The 12,888-nt window shown below is 42.0% G+C and overlaps 1 protein-coding gene across 2 annotated transcripts in view; it reads right to left on the bottom strand.

The window, feature by feature from the left end:
• The window catches only part of GAPVD1 (GTPase activating protein and VPS9 domains 1), a 65,431-nt gene that overhangs the window by 40,737 nt on the left and 11,806 nt on the right, over positions 1-12,888 (bottom strand). The gene's annotated exons all lie outside the window — the stretch shown is intronic.

The following is a 12,888-nucleotide window of genomic DNA, read 5'->3' as shown; positions in this document are numbered from 1 at the left end:
TCTAGCCCCACCTCCCAAACCCCAGGCAACATCCCTAGTTATTGGGCCATCCTTCATCACTGTAAAACACTTCAAATTCATAATGTCATCTTCAAAATTTCTCACATGCACTTGCAGGGTTCAGTGACATCATATTGGCCAGTTCCACATACATTAAAGCTGCCCTCAGCTCTGGTAACTTAAACATTACTCTGTTTTCACTAATAACGGTGAAGCTCTCCCCAAAGTGCCACACTGGGGTGAGGGGAGGTGGGGGAGGGAGAACACCCTCAGGATTACCCTTCTAATTTCTAATGGTGGAGGCCAGCATGATGACACTCAGACTCAGGGAGGTAGAAGGGGGAAAGGAGTCCCATTTTGACATATTATATGGTCAGGTCAGTGCTCAGTGAGCAAAGGAGTACATGTGAATAAGATTTATCAGAACACATACTAAGCTATGCTGCAGTTTAAAATAAGTGTTTGGGTCTAGTAGCCCCATGACCGACAGAAATTCCTGCTTTCATGTGAAATAAAGAGGATTCTGTCTTCTACACTATTCAATTTGCCTTTTCTGCTAAAGAGACTCTCATAACTAGCACCACCCATACATAAACATGCACAGAATGCATTGCTATTCAATAGTAGAACTCATTCAACAAGGTCTCCTCGAACATCCCAACTCACAGGAATGTACTTGCGGGCCATGATCCAGAAATTCTCTAAATGACAAAACAAACTGAAGAAACCTCAGTTGGAAAGGAAATCTGCACAGTCCATTACAGTACAACAGCAGCTAAGTATTTAGTGAACAACTTATTTGCTTCTTAATGGCTAAATAAACCAAAAAAGTATCATAGTATTTAAAATCTTTCATGATGTTAGAAATTTAAAGGGGGAGAGGGATAGCTCAGTGGTTTGAGCATTGGCCTGCTAAACCCAGGGTTGTGAGTTCAATCCTTGAGGGGGCCACTTGGGGATCTGGGGCAAAATCAGTACTTGGTCCTGCTAGTGAAGGCAGGGGGCTGGACTCGATGACCTTTCAAGGTCCCTTCCAGTTCTAGGAGATGGGATAACTCCATTAATTAAAAATGAAGGTTGATAAGAAGTGTTTGCCAAATATGTAACTATATGATGATATAATCAGATATTGCAATATTAATCAGATGCAACTTGTCTAGTTTAGGATTTAAAGGTGTGATCTTTGCACCTGTTAACTAACATGTCCTAACTATCCAATTAAAACGTCTAGATAGATAAGGCATACTGCCATTGACATGTGATAAAATGGTCAAGTTATTCAAAAGAAATTTCCCTTTTTCCTCTATTTATTTAAATTAAGATGTTAAAGGATCATTTGTGAAAAACATATTAACATGGACAATATAATTTGTGTAAGCACAATTACAGAGAAGAAAACTGAGCAGCCATTAACCGCACCTGATTTCTTACAAAGAAAATTACCTTAGCTGACCCCTCATTTCCTCACCATCAGATGTAGCCCTTCTTGAGTGTTAGTATGGTAGGAAGAATTATGACCAGCTCCACCACCCTGTATATGTTAGAGCACCCAAATACTATGGTGATGGGCACTTAAATACAATCATAAATGGAATGCCGGTCTGTTCCCTATCAGCTCTAGCACCTTCAGTGAAGCCTGATCTCACAATGCTACTTGCTCCCACACTCGGGGAACGCGAGTATGATTTATGATTTGCAGGCATATCACTCTCCTCTTTGTACTCCTTTAAAGATCTTTCCAGCCACACCAGGACCTGCACTAAACCACAGGATCCTTTCCAAATAATATTTATTAGCTTCCCTAACTGGGCACAGAATTTTTAAAAGAAACCCTGATGGTTCAAGAGCATGGGTCACCAACAACTACTACCCAAGTTCCCTCACCTATGGTTCAACTTGACAAGCAAAACCCTATCATCCAAAGGAAGATAAGCCATAAATAGCTGTCATCTATAATCTTTATATATAGAAATGTCGGAACACCAACTTACAAAGCATTTTCTAAGCTTGCAAAGGAGACTCAGAGTATCCTTAACAAAAATCAATCCAAAGGCTGTAGTTCATGCTGAGATCATCTCTACTTGAAGGTGATATTAAACCAAAAGAACAAGGAGTCCGGTGGCACCTTAAAGACTAAGATTTATTTGAGCATAAGCTTTTGTGGGTAAAAAAACCCATTTCTTCAGTTGCATCTGAAGTAGTGGGGTTTTTTACCCACGAAAGCTTATGCCAATATAAATTTGTTAGTCTTTAAGGTGCCACCGGACTCCTCATTGTTTTTGTGGATACAGACTAACACGGCTACCCCTCTGATATATTAAACCAAAAAAAGACTCCAAGAAGAATACATAGTACCTTTACAAAAAGTTTTAAAGGTGACTGCCTCATTAAACGAATGGAGAAGTTCTATTAATGTGACAGAACTGTGCCAGCAACATAAGGTTTCTAACAAATGATTTCTTGCAACAAATTATTCTTACAATAAAAATCAAGAAATAGATTATAAATACCTATGTTAAAGCAACTTCCAGGTGACCAGAAAAAAAAAGAGGTATATAGTGACATACGTCATTGTATTCCTCAGTTTTTACAAGGTATTGCAGCACATGGATCTAAAACAAGATAGCTATAACATACAAATTTTGATATATATAACCACATCAGGATGAGTTAAAGAGCTGCCTACGTACTTTTATGGCCCTCATCTCTACAGTACCCAGGCACCATGGCGTAGAATTATTAATTCATTTTAACTCGTTCTGGATGAGAGACAATGCACTGTGTACGTTTTGAGGGGAGGCAAGTTCCTAGTTTTGCAAAGTTCCCCTATTATAGATGACATTTTATAATTAACCTGCATCTGATGAGTTTCAGATCCCTAAAGTAAAATTACATCTCAAATACTTGCATAGGGTTTCACAAAGTCTCTGTTTTTAATAGTGAAAACAATCTCTTGTTGAGCTTGTACATTTCAACCTTGCACATGCACTACAAAAGGTTTTTTTGTTCAAAGGGGACTGTACAGCAAGAGTGTGTGTGTGCACGTGCGTGCGCACGCATTAAAGAATAAGGAACATTTTCATTAGATTTTACAAACTGTTATTAGGGAGAAGTTTTACTTTGCAAAAGCAACCTCTTTCACGATGGCAACTGAAATACAGGAAGACTATTCAATGCTTTTCACCACCAATTAATAGTTGGTATAATTTAAAAACGGGGCTGGTATGCTTTTACTTAGTATTAAAGACTGTAGGATAAAGAGATCCATTTGAAAGTTGCATTTTCAATTATGTAAAGACATACTATTTGGAACCTGGAGTAGGTCAAAACACTTTTAAAATGTTTTTTTATTAAACTAAACATTTTTGCTATGTTATTTGGAAAGCTATTCATTATTCTAAGGACTTAATTTGCTCACCTTTTGAATAAGAGTTTTATTTTTGTGACTAAAACATAAGATTTTTTTATATGATAAAATCCCTGCAGTTAGATTTAGTAGTTGGAAGCAATAATGCAAATTCAGCTTTGGTAAGAAGGAAGCCAGCTATTTCTTCACACGCTCCTCTTGTTTGCTAGTCATAACATTACCTTCAACTGTGGAGGAAATGAGAAAGTATAACCAGAAAGTTATTTATGAAGAAAAGACTGCCAATGATAGCTCTCTGAAAAGCTAAAAGATCAGTGCACTCATCTTTCCTTCACAAAACTGTACTGAAAAAAAAGCAAGAAATATCCTTAAACTAGCGTTAGAAAGGTGAGTCAGGACTTCAAAGCAGTTAAATAACTTTAAGGCAACTCTGAGAATTTGCATACAATACAAAAATCTTCTGACAGTCCTAGATTCCTGGGATCCCTTGATATACAACAGAGGACCTACTTGGAGTTCAAAGTGACAACAGCATTTTAATTAACTCAAGCACAAGGCGAGCTGGAGTTCCGACTGACTATTTAACCACATTTTCTCCAGAAACATACCTGGCCAAATTCAGTGCCAACTTGATTTCCTGAACTGGATGCAAGTCAGCACAGAATTTGGCCCAGAGTGTCTGAAAGCTGAAGCAGACAGCAAGATGGGAGTGTAAATTCTTTGGGAAATAAACAGCAAAAATATAGGAAACAAATAATATTTTGGACTTAAGGCCAAATTCCAGTTATTCACTTTGGAGTTGCATGGCACACAGGAACGCAGAATTTGGACCCAGAATGCTTTCAAGGGCAAGAGCTTTCAAACATACTTTCCATAAAAGACAGACAGCATATTTCCAACCCCACTAGCTTAGTTATGAGGCAGGGGAAAAAAGCATTTATCAAAGTTCATTGTCCACAGCTTGAAAGCCAGGACTGCAAGTTAATCAATATGAAACAGGTCATATTAACTTATTTATTTGGTTGGGGGGGGGAGGGGTGAAGGAGTGAGGTGGATACTTCAGAAAACAGGAAAATTTATCTCCTCCTTTCTTTATCCTCCTGCACCCTCAGGTGCATAGGATTTCTACCAGTTTCCACTATTTATTTTGGTCTTGTGCTGGTCAGTCAGGCTTCTGAGTGCCATATTCATGGCTCCGGCTTCTTTTTCTACTGTTCTACATAATGTTTCTCTAGATTGCCCGCTTTTTCTTTCCAGGGGTGTCCATATTATCACTTAATATGAAGTCATGTTGGGAATCATTTTTTCAACTCCCGTTAGATCTTCAGAGCCAATACAGCAATGGGAGAGAAAGTTGAATTTCATTCTGGCTCATACATTCATGACTTATTAAACTAAATTCCAATTTCAAGATCAACTTCTGACCTAAGTTACACCTGATGTACAGTACCATTTGAAGACACTGGAGTTCTATAGGTAAAACCCAGGCAGAATATAGCCTTAAGAATCTTTATCACTTATTATGATGGATGTGCCTGAAAGAACTCAGCTTGACTTTCAACACCTAAACTGAGTTTTCAGGGTTGACAGTTTAAAAAAAAATTACATATAAACAGAACAAGTGAGAAGAACACAATCATTTTTAGAGACACTTTTGAGACTATAACTAAAGTTTGAATTCAAAAGAGATATTAATACTTAGCACTTATGTAGGGCTTTTCATCTTCAAGGAATGTCACAAATATCAAATAAAATTACTTCCGAGGAGATTGGATAGTAAAGAATTATAATTTTACAGACTGGAAAAACAGAGAGAGGTAAAGTTGTTTGCCCAATACTACAAGGATGAGTCAGTAGCAGAGCTCAGTTTATGATACTCCAGACTCAGACCAGGCCTCACTTCTCCCCACACCCTCATTCACTAATCTAGAAATTCCAAAAACCTGATCAGCAAGCCAGGAAGGGAAAAACTTGTTTCATCCCAAATTCATAAACAATGCTGGGAAGTAGCTTTAAATTCATTAGTCTTATCTTCCTTGCATGGGAAAATCAAGAGGCATTACCTTGAGTTAGCTAACTTGAGGTAAAATCCTAATGAAGATAAAGCACTTCACAGATTTTACACACAGCAGGTGAAGTTAGTCTTTTAATTTAACCTGCTAATCTGTGTAAAAATTGTGTGTGTGTGCGTGTTAATGTAAGTGAGCTAACTTGAGGTTAAAACTAAATGAAGATAAGACCATTTTTATATATAAACGGTCTTATCTTCATTTAGTTTTAACCTCAAGTTAGCTCACTTACATTAACATTTCTTTTCCCAGTAAAAACCAGGCCAACAAGATCAGCCAACAAAAGTCTTTCAGATAATAGCTACTGCCTTCTCAGAGGGCTTGTTTAACACTGGAGTTTTAAACTGGATCCAATCTAGTTAATCCAGTTTGAAAATGCTTGCATACAAATGACGCAACCCATCACTGAGCACTACCTCTGCATTTATCAGGAACACTGGAACCCTCTTGCATAGTGGACTAGGATTACTTTAAATGGATTTTGTTTGGTGTTTTATGCGCACACAATTGCTGTGCACCACTTTTTGCACGCTTTCAAAGGCTACCCCACAATGCTTTGCAAGTCGACCATTGCTGACCTGTCAATTTACTTGTGTGCCCTGCCCTCCCTTTCCTGATACCAAGTTTCCAGGGTGACCCTTCTCCCCTTGAAAAGATGGTGCAGAGCCAGATGTTGCCAGTTTGCTCTTGGATCCCATTGTATCATTATACTGGTGATACAACCACAATAGCACTCCAAAAGCCCCACAACATGCTGCATGCAGCTACTGGGAGCTGTGCTGACACTTTGGACTTCCTCATCATCTGGAGTGAAGCATAAATTCAGGAAACTCTTGTGGCCAGCCACACACATAAGGACCTTTTCATGGACATTGCAAAGCAGCTATCCACAAGATGCCAACCAGTGCTGGATAAAGACTTAGAAGCTCACAAGAAAGTATGTTGACAGAAGGGATAAAAGGAGACAATCCGGTAGGGGAATGTGATCTGTCCATTTTTTTTTTTTTTTATTAGCTGGACAAGATTCTACTTAACTATAGTACAGGGGTTGGCAACCTTTCAAAAGCGGGGTGCCGAGTCTTCATTTATTCACTCTAATTTAAGGTTTCGCGTGCCAGTAATACATTTCAACGTTTTTAGAAGGTCTCTTTCTATAAGTCTAGAATATATAACTAAACTATTGTTATATGTAAAGTAAATAAGGTTTTTAAAATGTTTAAGAAGCTTCATTTAAAATTAAATTAAAATGCAGAGCCCCCTGGACCGGTGGCCAGGATCTGGGCAGTGTGAGTGCCACTGAAAATCAGCTCGCGTGCCACCTTTGGTACGCGTGCCATAGGTTGCCTACCCCTGCTATAGTACAACCCAACCCAGGCACTATCTGGAGCTGCTGCCCGCACTGTCCCCCACAGCAAGGATGACCAGCTCGACACATCAGAAGATGAGCTGTCCCCTGAGAGCCGGGATCCTTTTGGGACTCAGGAGCCGGACAACGGCCAGCTGGAAAGCCAGCCCCAGTCCTGCCCTGCCACAATGGACCACGATTTCTGCCCTGTGTTGGATGAGACTGAATCCCCACCAGAAACTCAGGCCAGGTAGGAAGTCAGACTCCTGGTGGGAACTTCAGCATGTAAGTACCTATCTTTACAATTTATTATTCATTATTATTGTTGACAGATGTTAGCTAAGAGCCTCTGCCTCCTTCCCCACCTCCTTCTGTTGCTTCAAAATGGTGCCTGCCAGCATGGCAGAATTACAATGTGTTCTCAACCCCCGCTTCTGCAGCAGATTTGAATAACGAAAGCATTCATTTGTGCAAAATTCAGTTTATTGAGACAGTGCTTATAGGAAAAGAAATTTGGTTAGTTTACATGAGATATAAATGCACGCTGCCTGCCCGGTCAAGGCACAAACAATATTGCTCCCCGCTGAGGTACAAATGCCCTGTAAGATGCATTGTAGCTGACAATTATTGTAGGATCCCTTCTATTTTTCTCTGCACTCTCTCCATGTCTGCAAGGGAGATACAGCAGAACTTAAGACTAAGTAATACCTTGATTTTGTTTTGCACATTATAGGGAATAGCCTCATGTCTATGCCCCCCACCCTTGTAGACTGCAAGCTCCTTCCACTCTTGCAGCACTTCTTGGGGAAATGTCCTGGTGAATAACTTCTGAGCATCTCTCACTGGTCTGCCCTTTGTCTTTTTGAATAAGATCATTCTCTCCTCCTAGTCACCAGCCTCTGTGTAACATCATCGAGAATGAGGATAGCCCAAAGGAGATTACTATCCAGCTCACCTTCCATAACCTCTGCCCTTTACAGCTCCAATGCCATAGAAGCATCTCCAGCACACAAACCACAAAAACAAACCTGGAACATAGCTCCAAACACCCCACCCCAAACAGCTTGAAAGCAGATATGATAGACAAAGCCAAATGTACCTACTACCCTTTATACATGCAGATCACTTCCCATTCTTTGGAGGAAGCTCAGAGAGATAAAGCCACATATACATACTGAGAAAAAAAAAAGCTACTATGACTTGTCTGGGATATGAACAAGTGACTCTTTCCATCTCCTACTCCCACAACCACAATGCCTGCAGCAGCCAGACCATCAAGGCCTGGGCCTCTCTTTACTTCCAGTAGGCTGGCCAACCTGAAGGGGAGAAAAAGCAAAGCTCAGGATGAGATGTTCGTAGAACTCCTGGCACAGTCACAGAGGAAAGCCAGGCTAGTGAGATGTGGAGGCTGCAAATGAGGAATGCAGCTCTCCTAAGAGATTGTGGCAGTGGCCAAAGACAGCGATGCAGTGGCATCACCATGACAAAGCAGAGCATGGAAAAAGACAGAAATGCAGAGGCAACTCATAGATGTTATCCCGAGCCAGAATGCCCTCCTGGAAAACATGCGCCTGCTAGGCCAGCAGTCCCTTAACTTGGGATCCAGTCATGTCCTTCTGGCCCTGGACAATGCTGGCTACTGGGACAAGCAGCAACTCCTAACCTTCGCATTGCTGCAGCAATGCTCCCAGCGGCTCCCATTCACCTCTCAGCTGCAAGCTCTAGACCAGTGGTTATCAACCTACGGCCTGCTAGTGGCCCAATAAGCCCACAGCTGCAGCTCACGTGACATCCTCAGGGCCATACAGGTAGTATATATATATATATATATATTGTGTGGATGCGGCCCACAAGATGCATATGCGACCCACAGTGGTCAATAGGTTGAGAACCACTGCTGTAGACACTAAGAACACTTGCACTTGTGTCCAGCTCTTTTGAGCCTTGCAATGCCCATGAGAATTTTGAGCCACGACACTCAATCCCAGAACCCATGCGGACAAGAACCACCAGCAACAAGGTGTATACTCGTCTTTAACTTTATGCACCCCCCCCCAACACTCCAAATTGTTGTATTTGAAATGTCCTTACTATTGCACTTCGAGTTGTTTGCCCCATTGCAGTAGTTAAAAGTTTGTGTGCATCTAGTTACTTAAGATTAGTTAAAGGCATTTCCAAATACAGATATTTTTCCATTGGTTTCATTAAAACTTTGTTTTTTATTGTTATTTCCTAATAAAACAGTTTACAATGCATCCATTATGAGAAATCATTGATTAAATAAAGCTGAACATTCATAGGCTTTTACAAATGTTAAACGTCAATCACCCACACAAAATACCCCTGTGCTCAAAATGTCTGCATCCCAACACCCCTCTAACCCCACATGGGCAACATGTTCAGGCATAAGATTCAAAACACAAATAAGAGGCATCCCAGACAGCATTCCCCTGGGTGTTTGCGTTCTCCGTGGGAGGTCTTGCTGGCTGCTTGAACCTTTGAGCAAGTCTCTGGACCTCAGCCTCCCACCCATCAGCAAGGCTTTCCCCATCCCCCTCACAAATATTATGCAAAACAACATGCAGTTAGAATGGCTGAACCATTTTTTTCTTCTGCTTCCAAACTATATCCTAAACAAACATCATCTGCCTTTCAATGACCACACGCACACTCAACTACTCCGGCAATAGTTAAAATATTTCTTCCTTCCGTCCAAGCCGCCTAAGCCTGGCTAACGAAGCCATACAATCAGGGCATAAGCTTGGTTCTATTGTTCGAAGAGACCCACCTCCACACCATTAATGCCCACAGTGCTCCCGAGGGCAAACGGTCCTTTCTTCATCATTTAAATAGCACTGAGTTCTGAAAGATGCTAGCATCATGGACCCTCTCAGGTCAACCGGCATTTGTGACTAGAAACCTGCCACAGGGATGCCCCAGTCCTTGGAGCACCAGGGGCAAATATCCTTTTCAGATTATAAATTCTGTGCCCTCATAGGGGGAAGGAAAGGGGAATGATGGCACATGGCTTCCATCAATTGCCCCCAATATAGTTTGGGAACTCCCTATGTGCCAATCCATCAATAATCTCCTGAGCATTACACAGCTTCAGGACCCGACGAGAGAGCACCGTAATAATGGTATAGGAGATCTGCATGAGAATGCCCCCAACAGCTGATCTCCCAAAGCCACATCGATTGGCTACAGTCTGGTACATTTGGGGTGGCCAGCTTCCAGACAGCAATGGCAACCCAATTCTCCACAAGTATGGGACACCACGTGTTGGTGCGCTATCACTGAAGCTCCAGGGTCAGATCTGCACAGATCTCACAAAAGGTAGCCCTCTCCATTCTAAAGTTCTCTCACCACTGCTGATTGTCCCAGCTCTGCAGAATGATCCTTTCCTGACAATCTACACTGGTTTCCCAGGACCAGAAACAGCGCTGAACACTGTGTAAATGATCCAGGAGCCATTCCTCTTGTTCCAACAGCTCAGCAGCCTCCTGTTCTTTTCCCTCATCCTGCTGCCACCCATGCACAGTATCCTCCTGCTGCTGCTACCATAGAACATTCTCCTGCTTCTGCATCATCTGCTCCAAGGGGTGACAGGCGAAGTCCAATGCTGAACTCATCCAGCTCTGAATGCTGTAACACAGACCAAGCATTCTTTGTGTACTCATGCTTGTCACCATACCAGCAGCTTTTTGGGTCCATGCTGACTGACAACAATTCAAAAATGGCATGAGCCAGTCCAGAAAGGAAGTATGGGGTGAAGATGGAGAGAAAGGATTTTTATTTTAAAAAAAGTGAACCCACCTGGCTTCCCACAATTCCCAGTGAAAACAATCCCAGGATGCACACTGCTGAGCAAGGAAGCAAAGGACCAAGGGATACTCCTGGAGAATGCTATGCTATGTTCACATGATGCAAACTGAAAATGGAACAGGTGTTCCATGTGCATACTATTGGTGCAACTTGCATACTGAGAGTCACCTGACATGCATCAGAAAAGCTTCAGACTAACCCCCCTGTGGAGATTCACTCTCAGAACTCAAGTAAATCATCTGATATACTGCAGCAAATATGACTTGGGAGATTTGGATTTGAAGATACGAATTCAAACTTTGCCAGCCATGGTCCTATAGGTGATCTTGTAGAAGTTTTTCTTGTGTGGCTAGAAAGAAGATTCAATATACTTAACCCCCGAATCAGTCTGCTTTCTTACTTGTAGGATCATCATTGGTGGCTATGGAGAGGATTTGGATGGGAAGTTTATTACTGAAGTAAGGCTTTACAAGTGACATTGGTGCATTTATATATTCATTTGAAAATACAGGACAGGCTTCGGTTAGAGACAATTTAGAGTTAATTCTGATTATCAGAATAAAAGCACAGCATGTTTTTACTCCAAGAAGGCTCCACAAAGGAGTGACTCAATATCAGGTGATGCTCAGAATCCAAATTAATACTCCCACACACATTTTTAATATCTTGACACATGAGTGCAGTATATCTAAAAATAAGTTGACAAGTTAGAGTGCCACAACATGGCAGAACATATCAGGTTACCTCAATATAATCTTTTAAAGTGTATTATGCTGTCAAGAGAAAAAAAAAGATTTATAAATATACAAAAATTGTAGTTTCCCTAACATACTACATTCATCAGCAGATGTCTGCATCAGTTGAATTATACCCATCAAATCAAGAGACAGAACACCTAGGCACAGAATAGTTGAGAGGTTCTCCATTGTCATGCAGCTTTTTAAGCTATTACTATTGTGAACTTCAATACTAAAACAATATAAACTTTGAATAATGACACTTATGAGCATCTGTATTGATAAATACTCTAGCCCAGGGGTGGGCAAACTACGGCCCATGGGCTCTAGCATTATGATTCCTGAAATGAACATGCAAAAAATATCTGTCTCTTTGTGTTGGAAATTCAAACACAATAAAAGACCATTCAAGGTCGAGATGCGTGAGACTCAGGGCTTGGCTACACTTACATTATATAGCGCTCTAACTTGCTGGCTCAAGGGGGTGAAAAATCACCCCCCTGAGCGCAGCAAGTCAGAGCGCTTTAAAGCGCTAGCGTAGACAGGCTCCGAGAGCTCGGAGCTAAACCCCTCGTGGAGGTGGATTACCAGGAGCGCTGGGAGAGCTTTCTCCCAGCGCTCGCACGCAACCACACTCGCACTTCAGAGCGCTGCTGCGGGAGCGCTCCCATGACAGTGTTTCCAGTGTAGCCATGCCCTAAGGGCTAGTCTACACTAGAATCGCTACAGTGATGCAGCTGTACCGACGTAGCTGCGCCGCTGTAGCGCTCCCAGTGAAGACGCTCTATTCCGATGGGAGAGAGCTCTCCTGTCATCGCTCCAAGCAGCAGTAGCTATGTCGCTGGGAAAGCTTCTCCCGCCGACAAAGCGCTGTCCACCCAGGTGCTTAGGTTGGTATAACTCATGTCGCTCGGGGGTAGCTTTTCCACACCCCTAAGTGACTTGAGTTATATCAAAGTAAGCACTAGTGTGTACAAGCCTTAAGCTGTGAACTGGTGAGTCGGCTGCCAGTCACTACAACTGTGTTGACAAAAAGTTTTAATTGATTTGGGTTTTCACATGGTGCAGTCAATCTTATTTCATCTAGAAAACAGAATCAGAAGCTTTTATGGTTTTATAGTCCTCCATAAATTAAGCTGATTGGCCTGCTAACGACTGCTATTGAACTCAGCCTCTGGAAAAAGCACTGCACCAATGAGAGGCACTGCTCCCACTCACCAGTTTTCAACAATGCTTCTAAAGTCATGTGGAAGTCTGGAGTAACAGGGCAAACTGACTGGAAACTAAAGAGGAAGACTCAGGGCTTATCTACACTGGCAATTTACAGCGCTGCATCTTTCTCGCTCAGGGGTGTGAAAAAAAACACACACCCCACCCCCCCAAGTGCAGCAAGTTTCAGCGCTGTAAAGCACCAGTATAGACAGTGCACCAGCGCTGGTAGCTACACCACTCGTGGAGGTGGTTTAGCGCTCTGCCACGACCACACAAGCCACGTTAAAGCAGTGCCACGGCACCGCTTTAGCAGTGCCACGGCACCGCTTTAGC

This window comes from Terrapene carolina, unplaced genomic scaffold, assembly GCF_002925995.2.
Source record: "Terrapene carolina triunguis isolate 2854851 unplaced genomic scaffold, T_m_triunguis-2.0 Scaffold238, whole genome shotgun sequence".
Lineage (NCBI taxonomy): Eukaryota > Metazoa > Chordata > Testudines > Emydidae > Terrapene > Terrapene triunguis.
The sequence above is the reverse complement of the archived record's forward strand: the minus strand, read 5'-3'. Positions and strand labels throughout refer to the sequence as shown.